Below are 22,985 nucleotides of genomic sequence, written 5' to 3' on the forward strand. Positions count from 1 at the left end.
AAGGTTCTTGCATCCTAGTTTCTGCAACTGTCTATCGGTGAGGGGATTGAAGCGAGCAGGGCTCCTGGCCCCTCCCCGACAAAGCCCTGACGAAGGCCTGACAAAGGCCTATTCGCCTTGCCCTGACGGGCAAAGGTCCCAGCAGGCCACCGAGCACAGCACCTCAGCCTATTAGAGTGAGGTTTCAGGATCTCTCTCATCCTGTAAACCAACATACTGAGGAAGGTGAAACGTGTGGCTGCGCTCCTCACATGCTGAAGCAGCAGCAGCCCTTTCCCTGAAGCAAAGTTCCTTCATTCCTCCCTCCCATAACCCTTAGCAGGGGATTTATGGTAATTGAGTTGAGTTTCCAAACTGGCCCTTCCTTCCTTCCTTCCCATATCTGCCAGCTCGAGAAGGCTTGTTTTGTTGCACCTGGGAAGTAAAGTATCTATTTGCGAGAGAGAGAGAATGAGAGAGAGAGACAGAGAGAGAGAGACAGAGAGAGAAGGGGAAGGGGTGTTGGCAGTTAGGGTGTGAGCTAGAGAAATGAGGCCTGTCTGCAAAAGGCCATGGGATGGGAGTGCGTGGTTGCAGTTTGTTTGGCTTTGTAAGGCCTACTGCCGCTTCACTCGAAACTGGGTCTAGGGTTGTCGGTTTGTAGGCTGTAAAAGCCCAGAAAAGCTCTTGTTCTCCAACCAGCAGAGTGGCGCAGCGGAAGCGTGCTGGGCCCATAACCCAGAGATCGATGGATTGAAACCATCCTCTGCTAAGTTTTTTCAAATTATGTTTTTGTGTCATGGCATTAGGGCACAAAGAGCTGTAAGTGCCTGGATGCAATGTCATTCCTTGAACTTGCTGCCTCGTTCCACTCTTGCGCTAAATAGGAGAGGGTCCCAGCCCAGCCAACAAAATGTACTGTTCAATCAAACCAAACTTAAAACCAAGCTCTTTTTTTAAGGGGTCCCGGGGAAATGTTGGGCTGACCGGCAAGACCTCATGATGCGAACTGCTTCTGCGTCAAATGCAAGCTTTTTTCATTCCCAGCCAATGACTTATTCTTATTTCTAAGGGGCGCTCCATCACATAGCCCAGACAGGCAGGAGTTGGTGGTATAGTGGTGAGCATAGCTGCCTTCCAAGCAGTTAACACAGATCAAATCTTTAAATTGTTCAAAATGCATTTTTGGGAAATCAGACTCATGCTGAAAGCAAAGCTGACACACTTTTCGCGAAAATCAAAACCCCATCCAGGAAAGGTTCTTGCATCCTAGTTTCCGCAACTGTCTATCGGTGAGGGGATTGAAGCGAGCAGGGCTCCTGGCCCCTCCCCGACAAAGCCCTGACGAAGGCCTATTCGCCTTGCCCTGACGGGCAAAGGTCCCAGCAGGCCACCGAGCACATCACTTCAGCCTATTAGAGTGAGGTTTCAGGATCTCTCTCATCCTGTAAACCAACATACTGAGGAAGGTGAAACGTGTGGCTGCGCTCCTCACATGCTGAAGCAGCAGCAGCCCTTTCCCTGAAGCAAAGTTCCTTCATTCCTCCCTCCCATAACCCTTAGCAGGGGATTTATGGTAATTGAGTTGAGTTTCCAAACTGGCCCTTCCTTCCTTCCTTCCTTCCCATATCTGCCAGCTCGAGAAGGCTTGTTTTGTTGCACCTGGGAAGTAAAGTATCTATTTGCGAGAGAGAGAGAATGAGAGAGAGAGACAGAGAGAGAGAGACAGAGAGAGAAGGGGAAGGGGTGTTGGCAGTTAGGGTGTGAGCTAGAGAAATGAGGCCTGTCTGCAAAAGGCCATGGGATGGGAGTGCGTGGTTGCAGGTTGTTTGGCTTTGTAAGGCCTACTGCCCGCTTCACTCGAAACTGGGTCTAGGGTTGTCGTTTTGTAGGCTGTAAAAGCCCCGAAAAGCTCTCGTTCTCCAGCCAGCAGAGTGGCGCACGCTTCAGGTCGATGGATCGAAACCATCCTCTGCTAAGTTTTTTCAAATTATGTTTTTGTGTCATGGCATTAGGGCACAAAGAGCTGTAAGTGCCTGGATGCAATGTCATTCCTTGAACTTGCTGCCTCGTTCCACTCTTGCGCTAAATAGGAGAGGGTCCCAGCCCAGCCAACAAAATGTACTGTTCAATCAAACCAAACTTAAAACCAAGCTCCTTTTTTAAGGGGTCCCGGGGAAATGTTGGGCTGACCGGCAAGACCTCATGATGCAAACTGCTTCTGCGTCAAACGCAAGCTTTTTCATTCCCAGCCAATGACTTATTCTTATTTCTAAGGGGCGCTCCATCACATAGCCCAGACAGGCAGGCGTTGGTGGTATAGTGGTGAGCATAGCTGCCTTCCAAGCAGTGACCCGGGTTTTATTCCCGGCCAACGCAGATCAAATCTTTAAATTGTTCAAAATGCATTTTTTGGAAATCAGACTCATGCTGAAAGCAAAGCTGACACACTTTTCGCGAAAATCAAAACCCCATCCAGGAAAGGTTCTTGCATCCTAGTTTCTGCAACTGTCTATCGGTGAGGGGATTGAAGCGAGCAGGGCTCCTGGCCCCTCCCCGACAAAGCCCTGACGAAGGCCTGACAAAGGCCTATTCGCCTTGCCCTGACGGGCAAAGGTCCCAGCAGGCCACCGAGCACAGCACCTCAGCCTATTAGAGTGAGGTTTCAGGATCTCTCTCATCCTGTAAACCAACATACTGAGGAAGGTGAAACGTGTGGCTGCGCTCCTCACATGCTGAAGCAGCAGCAGCCCTTTCCCTGAAGCAAAGTTCCTTCATTCCTCCCTCCCATAACCCTTAGCAGGGGATTTATGGTAATTGAGTTGAGTTTCCAAACTGGCCCTTCCTTCCTTCCTTCCCATATCTGCCAGCTCGAGAAGGCTTGTTTTGTTGCACCTGGGAAGTAAAGTATCTATTTGCGAGAGAGAGAGAATGAGAGAGAGAGACAGAGAGAGAGAGAGACAGAGAGAGAAGGGGAAGGGGTGTTGGCAGTTAGGGTGTGAGCTAGAAAAATGAGGCCTGTCTGCAAAAGGCCATGGGATGGGAGTGCGTGGTTGCAGGTTGTTTGGCTTTGTAAGGCCTACTGCCCGCTTCACTCGAAACTGGGTCTAGGGTTGTCGGTTTGTAGGCTGTAAAAGCCCAGAAAAGCTCTTGTTCTCCAACCAGCAGAGTGGCGCAGCGGAAGCGTGCTGGGCCCATAACCCAGAGGTCGATGGATCGAAACCATCCTCTGCTAAGTTTTTTCAAATTGTGTTTTTGTGTCATGGCATTAGGGCACAAAGAGCTGTAAGTGCCTGGATGCAATGTCATTCCTTGAACTTGCTGCCTCGTTCCACTCTTGCGCTAAATAGGAGAGGGTCCCAGCCCAGCCAACAAAATGTACTGTTCAATCAAACCAAACTTAAAACCAAGCTCCTTTTTTAAGGGGTCCCGGGGAAATGTTGGGCTGACCGGCAAGACCTCATGATGCGAACTGCTTCTGCGTCAAACGCAAGCTTTTTTCATTCCCAGCCAATGACTTATTCTTATTTCTAAGGGGCGCTCCATCACATAGCCCAGACAGGCAGGCGTTGGTGGTATAGTGGTGAGCATAGCTGCCTTCCAAGCAATTGACCCGGGCTCGATTCGCAGATCAAATCTTTAAATTGTTCGAAATGCATTTTTTGGAAATCAGACTCATGCTGAAAGCAAAGCTGACACACTTTTCGCGAAAATCAAAACCCCATCCAGGAAAGGTTCTTGCATCCTAGTTTCTGCAACTGTCTATCGGTGAGGGGATTGAAGCGAGCAGGGCTCCTGGCCCCTCCCCGACAAAGCCCTGACGAAGGCCTGACAAAGGCCTATTCGCCTTGCCCTGACGGGCAAAGGTCTCAGCAGGCCACCGAGCACAGCACCTCAGCCTATTAGAGTGAGGTTTCAGGATCTCTCTCATCCTGTAAACCAACATACTGAGGAAGGTGAAACGTGTGGCTGCGCTCCTCACATGCTGAAGCAGCAGCAGCCCTTTCCCTGAAGCAAAGTTCCTTCATTCCTCCCTCCCATAACCCTTAGCAGGGGATTTATGGTAATTGAGTTGAGTTTCCAAACTGGCCCTTCCTTCCTTCCTTCCCATATCTGCCAGCTCGAGAAGGCTTGTTTTGTTGCACCTGGGAAGTAAAGTATCTATTTGCGAGAGAGAGAGAATGAGAGAGAGAGACAGAGAGAGAGAGACAGAGAGAGAAGGGGAAGGGGTGTTGGCAGTTAGGGTGTGAGCTAGAGAAATGAGGCCTGTCTGCAAAAGGCCATGGGATGGGAGTGCGTGGTTGCAGGTTGTTTGGCTTTGTAAGGCCTACTGCCCGCTTCACTCGAAACTGGGTCTAGGGTTGTCGGTTTGTAGGCTGTAAAAGCCCCGAAAAGCTCTCGTTCTCCAGCCAGCAGAGTGGCGCAGCGGAAGCGTGCTGGGCCCATAACCCAGAGGTCGATGGATCGAAACCATCCTCTGCTAAGTTTTTTCAAATTATGTTTTTGTGTCATGGCATTAGGGCACAAAGAGCTGTAAGTGCCTGGATGCAATGTCATTCCTTGAACTTGCTGCCTCGTTCCACTCTTGCGCTAAATAGGAGAGGGTCCCAGCCCAGCCAACAAAATGTACTGTTCAATCAAACCAAATTTAAAACCAAGCTCTTTTTTTAAGGGGTCCCGGGGAAATGTTGGGCTGACCGGCAAGACCTCATGATGCGAACTGCTTCTGCGTCAAACGCAAGCTTTTTTCATTCCCAGCCAATGACTTATTCTTATTTCTAAGGGGCGCTCCATCAGATAGTCCAAACAGGCAGGCGTTGGTGGTATAGTGGTGAGCATAGCTGCCTTCCAAGCAGTTGACCCGGGTTCGATTCCCGGCCAACGCAGATCAAATCTTTAAATTGTTCAAAATGCATTTTTTGGAAATCAGACTCATGCTGAAAGCAAAGCTGACACACTTTTCGTGAAAATCAAAACCCCATCCAGGAAAGGTTCTTGCATCCTAGTTTCTGCAACTGTCTATCGGTGAGGGGATTGAAGCGAGCAGGGCTCCTGGCCCCTCCCCAACAAAGCCCTGACGAAGGCCTGACAAAGGCCTATTCGCCTTGCCCTGACGGGCAAAGGTCCCAGCAGGCCACCGAGCACAGCACCTCAGCCTATTAGAGTGAGGTTTCAGGATCTCTATCATCCTGTAAACCAACATACTGAGGAAGGTGAAACGTGTGGCTGCGCTCCTCACATGCTGAAGCAGCAGCAGCCCTTTCCCTGAAGCAAAGTTCCTTCATTCCTCCCTCCCATAACCCTTAGCAGGGGATTTATGGTAATTGAGTTGAGTTTCCAAACTGGCCCTACCTTCCTTCCTTCCCATATCTGCCAGCTCGAGAAGGCTTGTTTTGTTGCACCTGGGAAGTAAAGTATCTATTTGCGAGAGAGAGAGAATGAGAGAGAGAGACAGAGAGAGAGAGACAGAGAGAGAAGGGGAAGGGGTGTTGGCAGTTAGGGTGTGAGCTAGAGAAATGAGGCCTGTCTGCAAAAGGCCATGGGATGGGAGTGCGTGGTTGCAGGTTGTTTGGCTTTGTAAGGCCTACTGCCCGCTTCACTCGAAACTGGGTCTAGGGTTGTCGGTTTGTAGGCTGTAAAAGCCCAGAAAAGCTCTTGTTCTCCAACCAGCAGAGTGGCACAGTGGAAGCGTGCTGGGCCCATAACCCAGAGGTCGATGGATCGAAACCATTCTCTGCTAAGTTTTTTCAAATTATGTTTTTGTGTCATGGCATTAGGGCACAAAGAGCTGTAAGTGCCTGGATGCAATGTCATTCCTTGAACTTGCTGCCTCGTTCCACTCTTGCGCTAAATAGGAGAGGGTCCCAGCCCAGCCAACAAAATGTACTGTTCAATCAAACCAAACCTAAAACCAAGCTCCTTTTTTAGGGGTCCCGGGGAAATGTTGGGCTGACCGGCAAGACCTCATGATGCGAACTGCTTCTGCGTCAAACGCAAGCTTTTTTCATTCCCAGCCAATGACTTATTCTTATTTCTAAGGGGCGCTGCATCAGATAGTCCAGACAGGCAGGCGTTGGTGGTATAGTGGTGAGCATAGCTGCCTTCCAAGCAGTTGACCCGGGTTCGATTCCCGGCCAACGCAGATCAAATCTTTAAATTGCTCAAAATGCATTTTTTGGAAATCAGACTCATGCTGAAAGCAAAGCTGACACACTTTTCGTGAAAATCAAAACCCCATCCAGGAAAGGTTCTTGCATCCTAGTTTCTGCAACTGTCTATCGGTGAGGGGATTGAAGCGAGCAGGGCTCCTGGCCCCTCCCCGACAAAGCCCTGACGAAGGCCTGACAAAGGCCTATTCGCCTTGCCCTGACGGGCAAAGGTCCTAGCAGGCCACCGAGCACAGCACCTCAGCCTATTAGAGTGAGGTTTCAGGATCTCTCTCATCCTGTAAACCAACATACTGAGGAAGGTGAAACGTGTGGCTGCGCTCCTCACATGCTGAAGCAGCAGCAGCCCTTTCCCTGAAGCAAAGTTCCTTCATTCCTCCCTCCCATAACCCTTAGCAGGGGATTTATGGTAATTGAGTTGAGTTTCCAAACTGGCCCTTCCTTCCTTCCTTCCCATATCTGCCAGCTCGAGAAGGCTTGTTTTGTTGCACCTGGGAAGTAAAGTATCTATTTGCGAGAGAGAGAGACAGAGAGAGAGAGACAGAGAGAGAAGGGGAAGGGGTGTTGGCAGTTAGGGTGTGAGCTAGAGAAATGAGGCCTGTCTGCAAAAGGCCATGGGATGGGAGTGCGTGGTTGCAGGTTGTTTGGCTTTGTAAGGCCTACTGCCCGCTTCACTCGAAACTGGGTCTAGGGTTGTCGGTTTGTAGGCTGTAAAAGCCCAGAAAAGCTCTTGTTCTCCAACCAGCAGAGTGGGGCAGCGGAAGCGTGCTGGGCCCATAACCCAGAGGTCGATGGATCGAAACCATCCTCTGCTAACTTTTTTCAAATTATGTTTTTGTGTCATGGCATTAGGGCACAAAGAGCTGTAAGTGCCTGGATGCAATGTCATTCCTTGAACTTGCTGCCTCGTTCCACTCTTGCGCTAAATAGGAGAGGGGCCCAGCCCAGCCAACAAAATGTACTGTTCAATCAAACCAAACTTAAAACCAAGCTCCTTTTTTAGGGGTCCCGGGGAAATGTTGGGCTGACCGGCAAGACCTCATGATGCGAACTGCTTCTGCGTCAAACGCAAGCTTTTTTCATTCCCAGCCAATGACTTATTCTTATTTCTAAGGGGCGCTGCATCAGATAGTCCAGACAGGCAGGCGTTGGTGGTATAGTGGTGAGCATAGCTGCCTTCGAAGCAGTTGACCCGGGTTCGATTCCCGGCCAACGCAGATCAAATCTTTAAATTGTTCAAAATGCATTTTTTGGAAATCAGACTCATGCTGAAAGCAAAGCTGACACACTTTTCGTGAAAATCAAAACCCCATCCAGGAAAGGTTCTTGCATCCTAGTTTCTGCAACTGTCTATCGGTGAGGGGATTGAAGCGAGCAGGGCTCCTGGCCCCTCCCCGACAAAGCCCTGACGAAGGCCTGACAAAGGCCTATTCGCCTTGCCCTGACGGGCAAAGGTCCCAGCAGGCCACCGAGCACAGCACCTCAGCCTATTAGAGTGAGGTTTCAGGATCTCTCTCATCCTGTAAACCAACATACTGAGGAAGGTGAAACGTGTGGCTGCGCTCCTCACATGCTGAAGCAGCAGCAGCCCTTTCCCTGAAGCAAAGTTCCTTCATTCCTCCCTCCCATAACCCTTAGCAGGGGATTTATGGTAATTGAGTTGAGTTTCCAAACTGGCCCTTCCTTCCTTCCTTCCCATATCTGCCAGCTCGAGAAGGCTTGTTTTGTTGCACCTGGGAAGTAAAGTATCTATTTGCGAGAGAGAGAGAGAATGAGAGAGAGAGACAGAGAGAGAGAGACAGAGAGAGAAGGGGAAGGGGTGTTGGCAGTTAGGGTGTGAGCTAGAGAAATGAGGCCTGGCTGCAAAAGGCCATGGGATGGGAGTGCGTGGTTGCAGGTTGTTTGGCTTTGTAAGGCCTACTGCCCGCTTCACTCGAAACTGGGTCTAGGGTTGTCGGTTTGTAGGCTGTAAAAGCCCAGAAAAGCTCTTGTTCTCCAACCAGCAGAGTTGCGCAGCGGAAGCGTGCTGGGCACATAACCCAGAGGTCGATAGATCGAAACCATCCTCTGCTAAGTTTTTTTCAAATTATGTTTTTGTGTCATGGCATAAGGGCACAAAGAGCTGTAAGTGCCTGGATGCAATGTCATTCCTTGAACTTGCTGCCTCGTTCCACTCTTGCGCTAAATAGGAGAGGGTCCCAGCCCAGCCAACAAAATGTACTGTTCAATCAAACCAAACTTAAAACCAAGCTCCTTTTTTAAGGGGTCCCGGGGAAATGTTGGGCTGACCGGCAAGACCTCATGATGCGAACTGCTTCTGCGTCAAACGCAAGCTTTTTTCATTCCCAGCCAATGACTTATTCTTATTTCTAAGGGGCGCTCCATCACATAGCCCAGACAGGCAGGCGTTGGTGGTATAGTGGTGAGCATAGCTGCCTTCCAAGCAGTTGTCGCGGGTTCGATTCCCCGCCAACGCAGATCAAATCTTTAAATTGTTCAAAATGTATTTTTGGGAAATCAGACTCATGCTGAAAGCAAAGCTGACACACTTTTCGCGAAAATCAAAACCCCATCCAGGAAAGGTTCTTGCATCCTAGTTTCTGCAACTGTCTATCGGTGAGGGGATTGAAGCGAGCAGGGCTCCTGGCCCCTCCCCGACAAAGGCCTGACGAAGGCCTGACAAAGGCCTATTCGCCTTGCCCTGACGGGCAAAGGTCCCAGCAGGCCACCGAGCACAGCACCTCAGCCTATTAGAGTGAGGTTTCAGGATCTCTCTCATCCTGTAAACCAACATACTGAGGAAGGTGAAACGTGTGGCTGCGCTCCTCACATGCTGAAGCAGCAGCAGCCCTTTCCCTGAAGCAAAGTTCCTTCATTCCTCCCTCCCATAACCCTTAGCAGGGGATTTATGGTAATTGAGTTGAGTTTCCAAACTGGCCCTTCCTTCCTTCCTTCCCATATCTGCCAGCTCGAGAAGGCTTGTTTTGTTGCACCTGGGAAGTAAAGTATCTATTTGCGAGAGAGAGAGAATGAGAGAGAGAGACAGAGAGAGAGAGACAGAGAGAGAAGGGGAAGGGGTGTTGGCAGTTAGGGTGTGAGCTAGAGAAATGAGGCCTGTCTGCAAAAGGCCATGGGATGGGAGTGCGTGGTTGCAGTTTGTTTGGCTTTGTAAGGCCTACTGCCGCTTCACTCGAAACTGGGTCTAGGGTTGTCGGTTTGTAGGCTGTAAAAGCCCAGAAAAGCTCTTGTTCTCCAACCAGCAGAGTGGCGCAGCGGAAGCGTGCTGGGCCCATAACCCAGAGATCGATGGATTGAAACCATCCTCTGCTAAGTTTTTTCAAATTATGTTTTTGTGTCATGGCATTAGGGCACAAAGAGCTGTAAGTGCCTGGATGCAATGTCATTCCTTGAACTTGCTGCCTCGTTCCACTCTTGCGCTAAATAGGAGAGGGTCCCAGCCCAGCCAACAAAATGTACTGTTCAATCAAACCAAACTTAAAACCAAGCTCTTTTTTTAAGGGGTCCCGGGGAAATGTTGGGCTGACCGGCAAGACCTCATGATGCGAACTGCTTCTGCGTCAAATGCAAGCTTTTTTCATTCCCAGCCAATGACTTATTCTTATTTCTAAGGGGCGCTCCATCACATAGCCCAGACAGGCAGGAGTTGGTGGTATAGTGGTGAGCATAGCTGCCTTCCAAGCAGTTAACACAGATCAAATCTTTAAATTGTTCAAAATGCATTTTTGGGAAATCAGACTCATGCTGAAAGCAAAGCTGACACACTTTTCGCGAAAATCAAAACCCCATCCAGGAAAGGTTCTTGCATCCTAGTTTCCGCAACTGTCTATCGGTGAGGGGATTGAAGCGAGCAGGGCTCCTGGCCCCTCCCCGACAAAGCCCTGACGAAGGCCTATTCGCCTTGCCCTGACGGGCAAAGGTCCCAGCAGGCCACCGAGCACATCACTTCAGCCTATTAGAGTGAGGTTTCAGGATCTCTCTCATCCTGTAAACCAACATACTGAGGAAGGTGAAACGTGTGGCTGCGCTCCTCACATGCTGAAGCAGCAGCAGCCCTTTCCCTGAAGCAAAGTTCCTTCATTCCTCCCTCCCATAACCCTTAGCAGGGGATTTATGGTAATTGAGTTGAGTTTCCAAACTGGCCCTTCCTTCCTTCCTTCCTTCCCATATCTGCCAGCTCGAGAAGGCTTGTTTTGTTGCACCTGGGAAGTAAAGTATCTATTTGCGAGAGAGAGAGAATGAGAGAGAGAGACAGAGAGAGAGAGACAGAGAGAGAAGGGGAAGGGGTGTTGGCAGTTAGGGTGTGAGCTAGAGAAATGAGGCCTGTCTGCAAAAGGCCATGGGATGGGAGTGCGTGGTTGCAGGTTGTTTGGCTTTGTAAGGCCTACTGCCCGCTTCACTCGAAACTGGGTCTAGGGTTGTCGTTTTGTAGGCTGTAAAAGCCCCGAAAAGCTCTCGTTCTCCAGCCAGCAGAGTGGCGCACGCTTCAGGTCGATGGATCGAAACCATCCTCTGCTAAGTTTTTTCAAATTATGTTTTTGTGTCATGGCATTAGGGCACAAAGAGCTGTAAGTGCCTGGATGCAATGTCATTCCTTGAACTTGCTGCCTCGTTCCACTCTTGCGCTAAATAGGAGAGGGTCCCAGCCCAGCCAACAAAATGTACTGTTCAATCAAACCAAACTTAAAACCAAGCTCCTTTTTTAAGGGGTCCCGGGGAAATGTTGGGCTGACCGGCAAGACCTCATGATGCAAACTGCTTCTGCGTCAAACGCAAGCTTTTTCATTCCCAGCCAATGACTTATTCTTATTTCTAAGGGGCGCTCCATCACATAGCCCAGACAGGCAGGCGTTGGTGGTATAGTGGTGAGCATAGCTGCCTTCCAAGCAGTGACCCGGGTTTTATTCCCGGCCAACGCAGATCAAATCTTTAAATTGTTCAAAATGCATTTTTTGGAAATCAGACTCATGCTGAAAGCAAAGCTGACACACTTTTCGCGAAAATCAAAACCCCATCCAGGAAAGGTTCTTGCATCCTAGTTTCTGCAACTGTCTATCGGTGAGGGGATTGAAGCGAGCAGGGCTCCTGGCCCATCCCCGACAAAGCCCTGACGAAGGCCTGACAAAGGCCTATTCGCCTTGCCCTGACGGGCAAAGGTCCCAGCAGGCCACCGAGCACAGCACCTCAGCCTATTAGAGTGAGGTTTCAGGATCTCTCTCATCCTGTAAACCAACATACTGAGGAAGGTGAAACGTGTGGCTGCGCTCCTCACATGCTGAAGCAGCAGCAGCCCTTTCCCTGAAGCAAAGTTCCTTCATTCCTCCCTCCCATAACCCTTAGCAGGGGATTTATGGTAATTGAGTTGAGTTTCCAAACTGGCCCTTCCTTCCTTCCTTCCCATATCTGCCAGCTCGAGAAGGCTTGTTTTGTTGCACCTGGGAAGTAAAGTATCTATTTGCGAGAGAGAGAGAATGAGAGAGAGAGACAGAGAGAGAGAGAGACAGAGAGAGAAGGGGAAGGGGTGTTGGCAGTTAGGGTGTGAGCTAGAAAAATGAGGCCTGTCTGCAAAAGGCCATGGGATGGGAGTGCGTGGTTGCAGGTTGTTTGGCTTTGTAAGGCCTACTGCCCGCTTCACTCGAAACTGGGTCTAGGGTTGTCGGTTTGTAGGCTGTAAAAGCCCAGAAAAGCTCTTGTTCTCCAACCAGCAGAGTGGCGCAGCGGAAGCGTGCTGGGCCCATAACCCAGAGGTCGATGGATCGAAACCATCCTCTGCTAAGTTTTTTCAAATTGTGTTTTTGTGTCATGGCATTAGGGCACAAAGAGCTGTAAGTGCCTGGATGCAATGTCATTCCTTGAACTTGCTGCCTCGTTCCACTCTTGCGCTAAATAGGAGAGGGTCCCAGCCCAGCCAACAAAATGTACTGTTCAATCAAACCAAACTTAAAACCAAGCTCCTTTTTTAAGGGGTCCCGGGGAAATGTTGGGCTGACCGGCAAGACCTCATGATGCGAACTGCTTCTGCGTCAAACGCAAGCTTTTTTCATTCCCAGCCAATGACTTATTCTTATTTCTAAGGGGCGCTCCATCACATAGCCCAGACAGGCAGGCGTTGGTGGTATAGTGGTGAGCATAGCTGCCTTCCAAGCAATTGACCCGGGCTCGATTCGCAGATCAAATCTTTAAATTGTTCGAAATGCATTTTTTGGAAATCAGACTCATGCTGAAAGCAAAGCTGACACACTTTTCGCGAAAATCAAAACCCCATCCAGGAAAGGTTCTTGCATCCTAGTTTCTGCAACTGTCTATCGGTGAGGGGATTGAAGCGAGCAGGGCTCCTGGCCCCTCCCCGACAAAGCCCTGACGAAGGCCTGACAAAGGCCTATTCGCCTTGCCCTGACGGGCAAAGGTCCCAGCAGGCCACCGAGCACAGCACCTCAGCCTATTAGAGTGAGGTTTCAGGATCTCTCTCATCCTGTAAACCAACATACTGAGGAAGGTGAAACGTGTGGCTGCGCTCCTCACATGCTGAAGCAGCAGCAGCCCTTTCCCTGAAGCAAAGTTCCTTCATTCCTCCCTCCCATAACCCTTAGCAGGGGATTTATGGTAATTGAGTTGAGTTTCCAAACTGGCCCTTCCTTCCTTCCTTCCCATATCTGCCAGCTCGAGAAGGCTTGTTTTGTTGCACCTGGGAAGTAAAGTATCTATTTGCGAGAGAGAGAGAATGAGAGAGAGAGACAGAGAGAGAGAGACAGAGAGAGAAGGGGAAGGGGTGTTGGCAGTTAGGGTGTGAGCTAGAGAAATGAGGCCTGTCTGCAAAAGGCCATGGGATGGGAGTGCGTGGTTGCAGGTTGTTTGGCTTTGTAAGGCCTACTGCCCGCTTCACTCGAAACTGGGTCTAGGGTTGTCGGTTTGTAGGCTGTAAAAGCCCCGAAAAGCTCTCGTTCTCCAGCCAGCAGAGTGGCGCAGCGGAAGCGTGCTGGGCCCATAACCCAGAGGTCGATGGATCGAAACCATCCTCTGCTAAGTTTTTTCAAATTATGTTTTTGTGTCATGGCATTAGGGCACAAAGAGCTGTAAGTGCCTGGATGCAATGTCATTCCTTGAACTTGCTGCCTCGTTCCACTCTTGCGCTAAATAGGAGAGGGTCCCAGCCCAGCCAACAAAATGTACTGTTCAATCAAACCAAATTTAAAACCAAGCTCTTTTTTTAAGGGGTCCCGGGGAAATGTTGGGCTGACCGGCAAGACCTCATGATGCGAACTGCTTCTGCGTCAAACGCAAGCTTTTTTCATTCCCAGCCAATGACTTATTCTTATTTCTAAGGGGCGCTCCATCAGATAGTCCAAACAGGCAGGCGTTGGTGGTATAGTGGTGAGCATAGCTGCCTTCCAAGCAGTTGACCCGGGTTCGATTCCGGGCCAACGCAGATCAAATCTTTAAATTGTTCAAAATGCATTTTTCGGAAATCAGACTCATGCTGAAAGCAAAGCTGACACACTTTTCGTGAAAATCAAAACCCCATCCAGGAAAGGTTCTTGCATCCTAGTTTCTGCAACTGTCTATCGGTGAGGGGATTGAAGCGAGCAGGGCTCCTGGCCCCTCCCCAACAAAGCCCTGACGAAGGCCTGACAAAGGCCTATTCGCCTTGCCCTGACGGGCAAAGGTCCCAGCAGGCCACCGAGCACAGCACCTCAGCCTATTAGAGTGAGGTTTCAGGATCTCTATCATCCTGTAAACCAACATACTGAGGAAGGTGAAACGTGTGGCTGCGCTCCTCACATGCTGAAGCAGCAGCAGCCCTTTCCCTGAAGCAAAGTTCCTTCATTCCTCCCTCCCATAACCCTTAGCAGGGGATTTATGGTAATTGAGTTGAGTTTCCAAACTGGCCCTTCCTTCCTTCCTTCCCATATCTGCCAGCTCGAGAAGGCTTGTTTTGTTGCACCTGGGAAGTAAAGTATCTATTTGCGAGAGAGAGAGAATGAGAGAGAGAGACAGAGAGAGAGAGACAGAGAGAGAAGGGGAAGGGGTGTTGGCAGTTAGGGTGTGAGCTAGAGAAATGAGGCCTGTCTGCAAAAGGCCATGGGATGGGAGTGCGTGGTTGCAGGTTGTTTGGCTTTGTAAGGCCTACTGCCCGCTTCACTCGAAACTGGGTCTAGGGTTGTCGGTTTGTAGGCTGTAAAAGCCCAGAAAAGCTCTTGTTCTCCAACCAGCAGAGTGGCACAGTGGAAGTGTGCTGGGCCCATAACCCAGAGGTCGATGGATCGAAACCATTCTCTGCTAAGTTTTTTCAAATTATGTTTTTGTGTCATGGCATTAGGGCACAAAGAGCTGTAAGTGCCTGGATGCAATGTCATTCCTTGAACTTGCTGCCTCGTTCCACTCTTGCGCTAAATAGGAGAGGGTCCCAGCCCAGCCAACAAAATGTACTGTTCAATCAAACCAAACTTAAAACCAAGCTCCTTTTTTAGGGGTCCCGGGGAAATGTTGGGCTGACCGGCAAGACCTCATGATGCGAACTGCTTCTGCGTCAAACGCAAGCTTTTTTCATTCCCAGCCAATGACTTATTCTTATTTCTAAGGGGCGCTGCATCAGATAGTCCAGACAGGCAGGCGTTGGTGGTATAGTGGTGAGCATAGCTGCCTTCCAAGCAGTTGACCCGGGTTCGATTCCCGGCCAACGCAGATCAAATCTTTAAATTGTTCAAAATGCATTTTTTGGAAATCAGACTCATGCTGAAAGCAAAGCTGACACACTTTTCGTGAAAATCAAAACCCCATCCAGGAAAGGTTCTTGCATCCTAGTTTCTGCAACTGTCTATCGGTGAGGGGATTGAAGCGAGCAGGGCTCCTGGCCCCTCCCCGACAAAGCCCTGACGAAGGCCTGACAAAGGCCTATTCGCCTTGCCCTGACGGGCAAAGGTCCTAGCAGGCCACCGAGCACAGCACCTCAGCCTATTAGAGTGAGGTTTCAGGATCTCTCTCATCCTGTAAACCAACATACTGAGGAAGGTGAAACGTGTGGCTGCGCTCCTCACATGCTGAAGCAGCAGCAGCCCTTTCCCTGAAGCAAAGTTCCTTCATTCCTCCCTCCCATAACCCTTAGCAGGGGATTTATGGTAATTGAGTTGAGTTTCCAAACTGGCCCTTCCTTCCTTCCTTCCCATATCTGCCAGCTCGAGAAGGCTTGTTTTGTTGCACCTGGGAAGTAAAGTATCTATTTGCGAGAGAGAGAGACAGAGAGAGAGAGACAGAGAGAGAAGGGGAAGGGGTGTTGGCAGTTAGGGTGTGAGCTAGAGAAATGAGGCCTGTCTGCAAAAGGCCATGGGATGGGAGTGCGTGGTTGCAGGTTGTTTGGCTTTGTAAGGCCTACTGCCCGCTTCACTCGAAACTGGGTCTAGGGTTGTCGGTTTGTAGGCTGTAAAAGCCCAGAAAAGCTCTTGTTCTCCAACCAGCAGAGTGGGGCAGCGGAAGCGTGCTGGGCCCATAACCCAGAGGTCGATGGATCGAAACCATCCTCTGCTAACTTTTTTCAAATTATGTTTTTGTGTCATGGCATTAGGGCACAAAGAGCTGTAAGTGCCTGGATGCAATGTCATTCCTTGAACTTGCTGCCTCGTTCCACTCTTGCGCTAAATAGGAGAGGGGCCCAGCCCAGCCAACAAAATGTACTGTTCAATCAAACCAAACTTAAAACCAAGCTCCTTTTTTAGGGGTCCCGGGGAAATGTTGGGCTGACCGGCAAGACCTCATGATGCGAACTGCTTCTGCGTCAAACGCAAGCTTTTTTCATTCCCAGCCAATGACTTATTCTTATTTCTAAGGGGCGCTGCATCAGATAGTCCAGACAGGCAGGCGTTGGTGGTATAGTGGTGAGCATAGTTGCCTTCCAAGCAGTTGACCCGGGTTCGATTCCCGGCCAACGCAGATCAAATCTTTAAATTGTTCAAAATGCATTTTTTGGAAATCAGACTCATGCTGAAAGCAAAGCTGACACACCTTTCGTGAAAATCAAAACCCCATCCAGGAAAGGTTCTTGCATCCTAGTTTCTGCAACTGTCTATCGGTGAGGGGATTGAAGCGAGCAGGGCTCCTGGCCCCTCCCCGACAAAGGCCTGACAAAGGCCTATTCGCCTTGCCCTGACGGGCAAAGGTCCCAGCAGGCCACCGAGCACAGCACCTCAGCCTATTAGAGTGAGGTTTCAGGATCTCTCTCATCCTGTAAACCAACATACTGAGGAAGGTGAAACGTGTGGCTGCGCTCCTCACATGCTGAAGCAGCAGCAGCCCTTTCCCTGAAGCAAAGTTCCTTCATTCCTCCCTCCCATAACCCTTAGCAGGGGATTTATGGTAATTGAGTTGAGTTTCCAAACTGGCCCTTCCTTCCTTCCTTCCCATATCTGCCAGCTCGAGAAGGCTTGTTTTGTTGCACCTGGGAAGTAAAGTATCTATTTGCGAGAGAGAGAGAGACAGAGAGAGAGAGACAGAGAGAGAAGGGGAAGGGGTGTTGGCAGTTAGGGTGTGAGCTAGAGAAATGAGGCCTGTCTGCAAAAGGCCATGGGATGGGAGTGCGTGGTTGCAGGTTGTTTGGCTTTGTAAGGCCTACTGCCCGCTTCACTCGAAACTGGGTCTAGGGTTGTCGGTTTGTAGGCTGTAAAAGCCCAGAAAAGCTCTTGTTCTCCAATCAGCAGAGTGGCGCAGCGGAAGCGTGCTGGGCCCATAACCCAGAGGTCGATGGATCGAAACCATCCTCTGCTAAGTTTTTTCAAATTATGTTTTTGTGTCATGGCATTAGGGCACAAAGAGCTGTAAGTGCCTGGATGCAATGTCATTCCTTGAACTTGCTGCCTCGTTCCACTCTTGCGCTAAATAGGAGAGGGGCCCAGCCCAGCCAACAAAATGTACTGTTCAATCAAACCAAACTTAAAACCAAGCTCCTTTTTTAAGGGGTCCCGGGGAAATGTTGGGCTGACCGGCAAGACATCATGATGCGAACTGCTTCTGCGTCAAACGCAAGCTTTTTTCATTCCCAGCCAATGACTTATTCTTATTTCTAAGGGGCGCTCCATCAGATAGCCCAGACAGGCAGGCGTTGGTGGTATAGTGGTGAGCATAGCTGCCTTCCAAGCAGTTGACCCGGGTTTGTTTCCCGGCCAACGCAGATCAAATCTTTAAATTGTTCAAAATGCATTTTTTGGAAATCAGACTCATGCTGAAAGCAAAGCTGACAGACTTTTCGTGAAAATCAAAACCCCATCCAGGAAAGGTTCTTGCATCCTAGTTTCTGCAACTGTCTATCGGTGAGGGGATTGAAGCGAGCAGGGCTCCTAGCCCCTCCCCGACAAAGCCCTGACGAAGGCCTGACAAAGGCCTATTCGCCTTGCCCTGACGGCCAAAGGTCCCAGCAGGCCACCGAGCACAGCACCTCAGCCTATTAGAGTGAGGTTTCAGGATCTCTCTCATCCTGTAAACCAACATACTGAGGAAGGTGAAACGTGTGGCTGCGCTCCTCACATGCTGAAGCAGCAGCAGCCCTTTCCCTGAAGCAAAGTTCCTTCATTTCTCCCTCCCATAACCCTTAGCAGGGGATTTATGGTAATTGAGTTGAGTTTCCAAACTGGCCCTTCCTTCCTTCCTTCCCATATCTGCCAGCTCGAGAAGGCTTGTTTTGTTGCACCTGGGAAGTAAAGTATCTATTTGCGAGAGAGAGAGAATGAGAGAGAGAGACAGAGAGAGAGAGACAGAGAGAGAAGGGGAAGGGGTGTTGGCAGTTAGGGTGTGAGCTAGAAAAATGAGGCCTGTCTGCAAAAGGCCATGGGATGGGAGTGCGCGGTTGCAGGTTGTTTGGCTTTGTAAGGCCTACTGCCCGCTTCACTCGAAACTGGGTCTAGGGTTGTCGGTTTGTAGGCTGTAAAAGCCCAGAAAAGCTCTTGTTCTCCAACGAGCAGAGTGGCGCAGCGGAAGCGTGCTGGGCCCATAACCCAGAGGTTGATGGATCGAAACCATCCTCTGCTAAGTTTTTTCAAATTATGTTTTTGTGTCATGGCATTAGGGCACAAAGAGCTGTAAGTGCCTGGATGCAATGTCATTCCTTGAACTTGCTGCCTCGTTCCACTCTTGCGCTAAATAGGAGAGGGTCCCAGCCCAGCCAACAAAATGTACTGTTCAATCAAACCAAACTTAAAACCAAGCTCCTTTTTTAAGGGGTCCCGGGGAAATGTTGGGCTGACCGGCAAGACATCATGATGCGAACTGCTTCTGCGTCAAACGCAAGCTTTTTTCATTCCCAGCCAATGACTTATTCTTATTTCTAAGGGGCGCTCCATCAGATAGCCCAGACAGGCTGGCGTTGGTGGTATAGTGGTGAGCATAGCTGCCTTCCAAGCAGTTGACCCGGGTTTGTTTCCCGGCCAACGCAGATCAAATCTTTAAATTGTTCAAAATGCATTTTTTGGAAATCAGACTCATGCTGAAAGCAAAGCTGACACACTTTTCGTGAAAATCAAAACCCCATCCAGGAAAGGTTCTTGCATCCTAGTTTCTGCAACTGTCTATCGGTGAGGGGATTGAAGCGAGCAGGGCTCCTAGCCCCTCCCCGACAAAGCCCTGACGAAGGCCTGACAAAGGCCTATTCGCCTTGCCCTGACGGCCAAAGGTCCCAGCAGGCCACCGAGCACAGCACCTCAGCCTATTAGAGTGAGGTTTCAGGATCTCTCTCATCCTGTAAACCAACATACTGAGGAAGGTGAAACGTGTGGCTGCGCTCCTCACATGCTGAAGCAGCAGCAGCCCTTTCCCTGAAGCAAAGTTCCTTCATTTCTCCCTCCCATAACCCTTAGCAGGGGATTTATGGTAATTGAGGTGAGTTTCCAAACTGGCCCTTCCTTCCTTCCTTCCCATATCTGCCAGCTCGAGAAGGCTTGTTTTGTTGCACCTGGGAAGTAAAGTATCTATTTGCGAGAGAGAGAGAATGAGAGAGAGAGACAGAGAGAGAGAGACAGAGAGAGAAGGGGAAGGGGTGTTGGCAGTTAGGGTGTGAGATAGAAAAATGAGGCCTGTCTGCAAAAGGCCATGGGATGGGAGTGCGCGGTTGCAGGTTGTTTGGCTTTGTAAGGCCTACTGCCCGCTTCACTCGAAACTGGGTCTAGGGTTGTCGGTTTGTAGGCTGTAAAAGCCCAGAAAAGCTCTTGTTCTCCAACGAGCAGAGTGGCGCAGCGGAAGAGTGCTGGGCCCATAACCCAGAGGTTGATGGATCGAAACCATCCTCTGCTAAGTTTTTTCAAATTATGTTTTTGTGTCATGGCATTAGGGCACAAAGAGCTGTAAGTGCCTGGATGCAATGTCATTCCTTGAACTTGCTGCCTCGTTCCACTCTTGCGCTAAATAGGAGAGGGTCCCAGCCCAGCCAACAAAATGTACTGTTCAATCAAACCAAACTTAAAACCAAGCTCCTTTTTTAAGGGGTCCCGGGGAAATGTTGGGCTGACCGGCAAGACCTCATGATGCGAACTGCTTCTGCGTCAAACGCAAGCTTTTTTCATTCCCAGCCAATGACTTATTCTTATTTCTAAGGGGCGCTCCATCAGATAACCCAGACAGGCAGGCGTTGGTGGTATAGTAGTGAGCATAGCTGCCTTCCAAGCAGTTGACCCGGGTTCGATTCCCGGCCAACGCAGATCAAATCTTTAAATTGTTCAAAATGCATTTTTTGGAAATCAGACTCATGCTGAAAGCAAAGCTGACAAACTTTTCGTGAAAATCAAAACCCCATCCAGGAAAGGTTCTTGCATCCTAGTTTCTGCAACTGTCTATCGGTGAGGGGATTGAAGCGAGCAGGGCTCCTGGCCCCTCCCCGACAAAGCCCTGACAAAGGCCTATTCGCCTTGCCCTGACGGGCAAAGGTCCCAGCAGGCCACCAAGCACAGCACCTCAGCCTATTAGAGTGAGGTTTCAGGATCTCTCTCATCCTGTAAACCAACATACTGAGGAAGGTGAAACGTGTGGCTGCGCTCCTCACATGCTGAAGCAGCAGCAGCCCTTTCCCTGAAGCAAAGTTCCTTCATTCCTCCCTCCCATAACCCTTAGCAGGGGATTTATGGTAATTGAGTTGAGTTTCCAAACTGGCCCTTCCTTCCTTCCTTCCCATATCTGCCAGCTCGAGAAGGCTTGTTTTGTTGCACCTGGGAAGTAAAGTATCTATTTGCGAGAGAGAGAGAATGAGAGAGAGAGACAGAGAGAGAGAGACAGAGAGAGAAGGGGAAGGGGTGTTGGCAGTTAGGGTGTGAGCTAGAGAAATGAGGCCTGTCTGCAAAAGGCCATGGGATGGGAGTGCGTGGTTGCAGGTTGTTTGGCTTTGTAAGGCCTACTGCCCGCTTCACTCGAAACTGGGTCTAGGGTTGTCGGTTTGTAGGCTGTAAAAGCCCAGAAAAGCTCTTGTTCTCCAACCAGCAGAGTGGCGCAGCGGAAGCGTGCTGGGCCCATAACCCAGAGGTCGATGGATCCAAACCATCCTCTGCTAAGTTTTTTCAAATTATGTTTTTGTGTCATGGCATTAGGGCACAAAGAGCTGTAAGTGCCTGGATGCAATGTCATTCCTTGAACTTGCTGCCTCGTTCCACTCTTGCGCTAAATAGGAGAGGGTCCCAGCCCAGCCAACAAAATGTACTGTTCAATCAAACCAAACTTAAAACCAAGCTAATTTTTTAAGGGGTCCCGGGGAAATGTTGGGCTGACCGGCAAGACCTCATGATGCGAACTGCTTCTGCGTCAAACACAAGCTTTTTTCATTCCCAGCCAATGACTTATTCTTATTTCTAAGGGGCGCTCCATCACATAGCCCAGACAGGCAGGAGTTGGTGGTATAGTGGTGAGCATAGCTGCCTTCCAAGCAGTTAACACAGATCAAATCTTTAAATTGTTCAAAATGCATTTTTGGGAAATCAGACTCATGCTGAAAGCAAAGCTGACACACTTTTCGCGAAAATCAAAACCCCATCCAGGAAAGGTTCTTGCATCCTAGTTTCCGCAACTGTCTATCGGTGAGGGGATTGAAGCGAGCAGGGCTCCTGGCCCCTCCCCGACAAAGCCCTGACGAAGGCCTATTCGCCTTGCCCTGACGGGCAAAGGTCCCAGCAGGCCACCGAGCACATCACTTCAGCCTATTAGAGTGAGGTTTCAGGATCTCTCTCATCCTGTAAACCAACATACTGAGGAAGGTGAAACGTGTGGCTGCGCTCCTCACATGCTGAAGCAGCAGCAGCCCTTTCCCTGAAGCAAAGTTCCTTCATTCCTCCCTCCCATAACCCTTAGCAGGGGATTTATGGTAATTGAGTTGAGTTTCCAAACTGGCCCTTCCTTCCTTCCTTCCCATATCTGCCAGCTCGAGAAGGCTTGTTTTGTTGCACCTGGGAAGTAAAGTATCTATTTGCGAGAGAGAGAGAATGAGAGAGAGAGACAGAGAGAGAGAGACAGAGAGAGAAGGGGAAGGGGTGTTGGCAGTTAGGGTGTGAGCAAGAGAAATGAGGCCTGTCTGCAAAAGGCCATGGGATGGGAGTGCGCGGTTGCAGGTTGTTTGGCTTTGTAAGGCCTACTGCCCGCTTCACTCGAAACTGGGTCTAGGGTTGTCGGTTTGTAGGCTGTAAAAGCCCAGAAAAGCTCTTGTTCTCCAACGAGCAGAGTGGCGCAGCGGAAGCGTGCTGGGCCCATAACCCAGAGGTTGATGGATCGAAACCATCCTCTGCTAAGTTTTTTCAAATTATGTTTTTGTGTCATGGCATTAGGGCACAAAGAGCTGTAAGTGCCTGGATGCAATGTCATTCCTTGAACTTGCTGCCTCGTTCCACTCTTGCGCTAAATAGGAGAGGGTCCCAGCCCAGCCAACAAAATGTACTGTTCAATCAAACCAAACTTAAAACCAAGCTCCTTTTTTAAGGGGTCCCGGGGAAATGTTGGGCTGACCGGCAAGACATCATGATGCGAACTGCTTCTGCGTCAAACGCAAGCTTTTTTCATTCCCAGCCAATGACTTATTCTTATTTCTAAGGGGCGCTCCATCAGATAGCCCAGACAGGCTGGCGTTGGTGGTATAGTGGTGAGCATAGCTGCCTTCCAAGCAGTTGACCCGGGTTTGTTTCCCGGCCAACGCAGATCAAATCTTTAAATTGTTCAAAATGCATTTTTTGGAAATCAGACTCATGCTGAAAGCAAAGCTGACACACTTTTCGTGAAAATCAAAACCCCATCCAGGAAAGGTTCTTGCATCCTAGTTTCTGCAACTGTCTATCGGTGAGGGGATTGAAGCGAGCAGGGCTCCTAGCCCCTCCCCGACAAAGCCCTGACGAAGGCCTGACAAAGGCCTATTCGCCTTGCCCTGACGGCCAAAGGTCCCAGCAGGCCACCGAGCACAGCACCTCAGCCTATTAGAGTGAGGTTTCAGGATCTCTCTCATCCTGTAAACCAACATACTGAGGAAGGTGAAACGTGTGGCTGCGCTCCTCACATGCTGAAGCAGCAGCAGCCCTTTCCCTGAAGCAAAGTTCCTTCATTTCTCCCTCCCATAACCCTTAGCAGGGGATTTATGGTAATTGAGGTGAGTTTCCAAACTGGCCCTTCCTTCCTTCCTTCCCATATCTGCCAGCTCGAGAAGGCTTGTTTTGTTGCACCTGGGAAGTAAAGTATCTATTTGCGAGAGAGAGAGAATGAGAGAGAGAGACAGAGAGAGAGAGACAGAGAGAGAAGGGGAAGGGGTGTTGGCAGTTAGGGTGTGAGATAGAAAAATGAGGCCTGTCTGCAAAAGGCCATGGGATGGGAGTGCGCGGTTGCAGG

At 49.9% G+C, this 22,985-nt stretch overlaps 9 non-coding genes across 9 annotated transcripts; all 9 read left to right on the forward strand.

The window, feature by feature from the left end:
- Nucleotides 1–3,142: 3,142 nt before the first annotated feature.
- On the forward strand, nt 3,143–3,214 carry TRNAM-CAU (transfer RNA methionine (anticodon CAU)). Its single transcript has one exon. It is a non-coding gene; the product is annotated as a tRNA-Met (tRNA).
- A 1,176-nt stretch (nt 3,215–4,390) lies between these two features.
- Nucleotides 4,391–4,462, forward strand: TRNAM-CAU (transfer RNA methionine (anticodon CAU)). The gene has a single exon. It is a non-coding gene; the product is annotated as a tRNA-Met (tRNA).
- Nucleotides 4,463–4,793: 331 nt separating this feature from the next.
- On the forward strand, nt 4,794–4,865 carry TRNAG-UCC (transfer RNA glycine (anticodon UCC)). Its single transcript has one exon. It is a non-coding gene; the product is annotated as a tRNA-Gly (tRNA).
- A 1,184-nt stretch (nt 4,866–6,049) lies between these two features.
- On the forward strand, nt 6,050–6,121 carry TRNAG-UCC (transfer RNA glycine (anticodon UCC)). Its single transcript has one exon. It is a non-coding gene; the product is annotated as a tRNA-Gly (tRNA).
- A 1,170-nt stretch (nt 6,122–7,291) lies between these two features.
- On the forward strand, nt 7,292–7,363 carry TRNAR-UCG (transfer RNA arginine (anticodon UCG)). Its single transcript has one exon. It is a non-coding gene; the product is annotated as a tRNA-Arg (tRNA).
- Nucleotides 7,364–11,867: 4,504 nt separating this feature from the next.
- Nucleotides 11,868–11,939, forward strand: TRNAM-CAU (transfer RNA methionine (anticodon CAU)). Its single transcript has one exon. It is a non-coding gene; the product is annotated as a tRNA-Met (tRNA).
- A 1,176-nt stretch (nt 11,940–13,115) lies between these two features.
- Nucleotides 13,116–13,187, forward strand: TRNAM-CAU (transfer RNA methionine (anticodon CAU)). The gene has a single exon. It is a non-coding gene; the product is annotated as a tRNA-Met (tRNA).
- A 1,587-nt stretch (nt 13,188–14,774) lies between these two features.
- On the forward strand, nt 14,775–14,846 carry TRNAG-UCC (transfer RNA glycine (anticodon UCC)). The gene has a single exon. It is a non-coding gene; the product is annotated as a tRNA-Gly (tRNA).
- A 2,001-nt stretch (nt 14,847–16,847) lies between these two features.
- On the forward strand, nt 16,848–16,919 carry TRNAM-CAU (transfer RNA methionine (anticodon CAU)). Its single transcript has one exon. It is a non-coding gene; the product is annotated as a tRNA-Met (tRNA).
- Nucleotides 16,920–22,985: the final 6,066 nt, after the last annotated feature.

Source organism: Ambystoma mexicanum, chromosome 6q (genome assembly GCF_040938575.1).
Source record: "Ambystoma mexicanum isolate Mex_15411 chromosome 6q, UKY_AmexF1_1, whole genome shotgun sequence".
NCBI lineage: Eukaryota > Metazoa > Chordata > Amphibia > Caudata > Ambystomatidae > Ambystoma > Ambystoma mexicanum.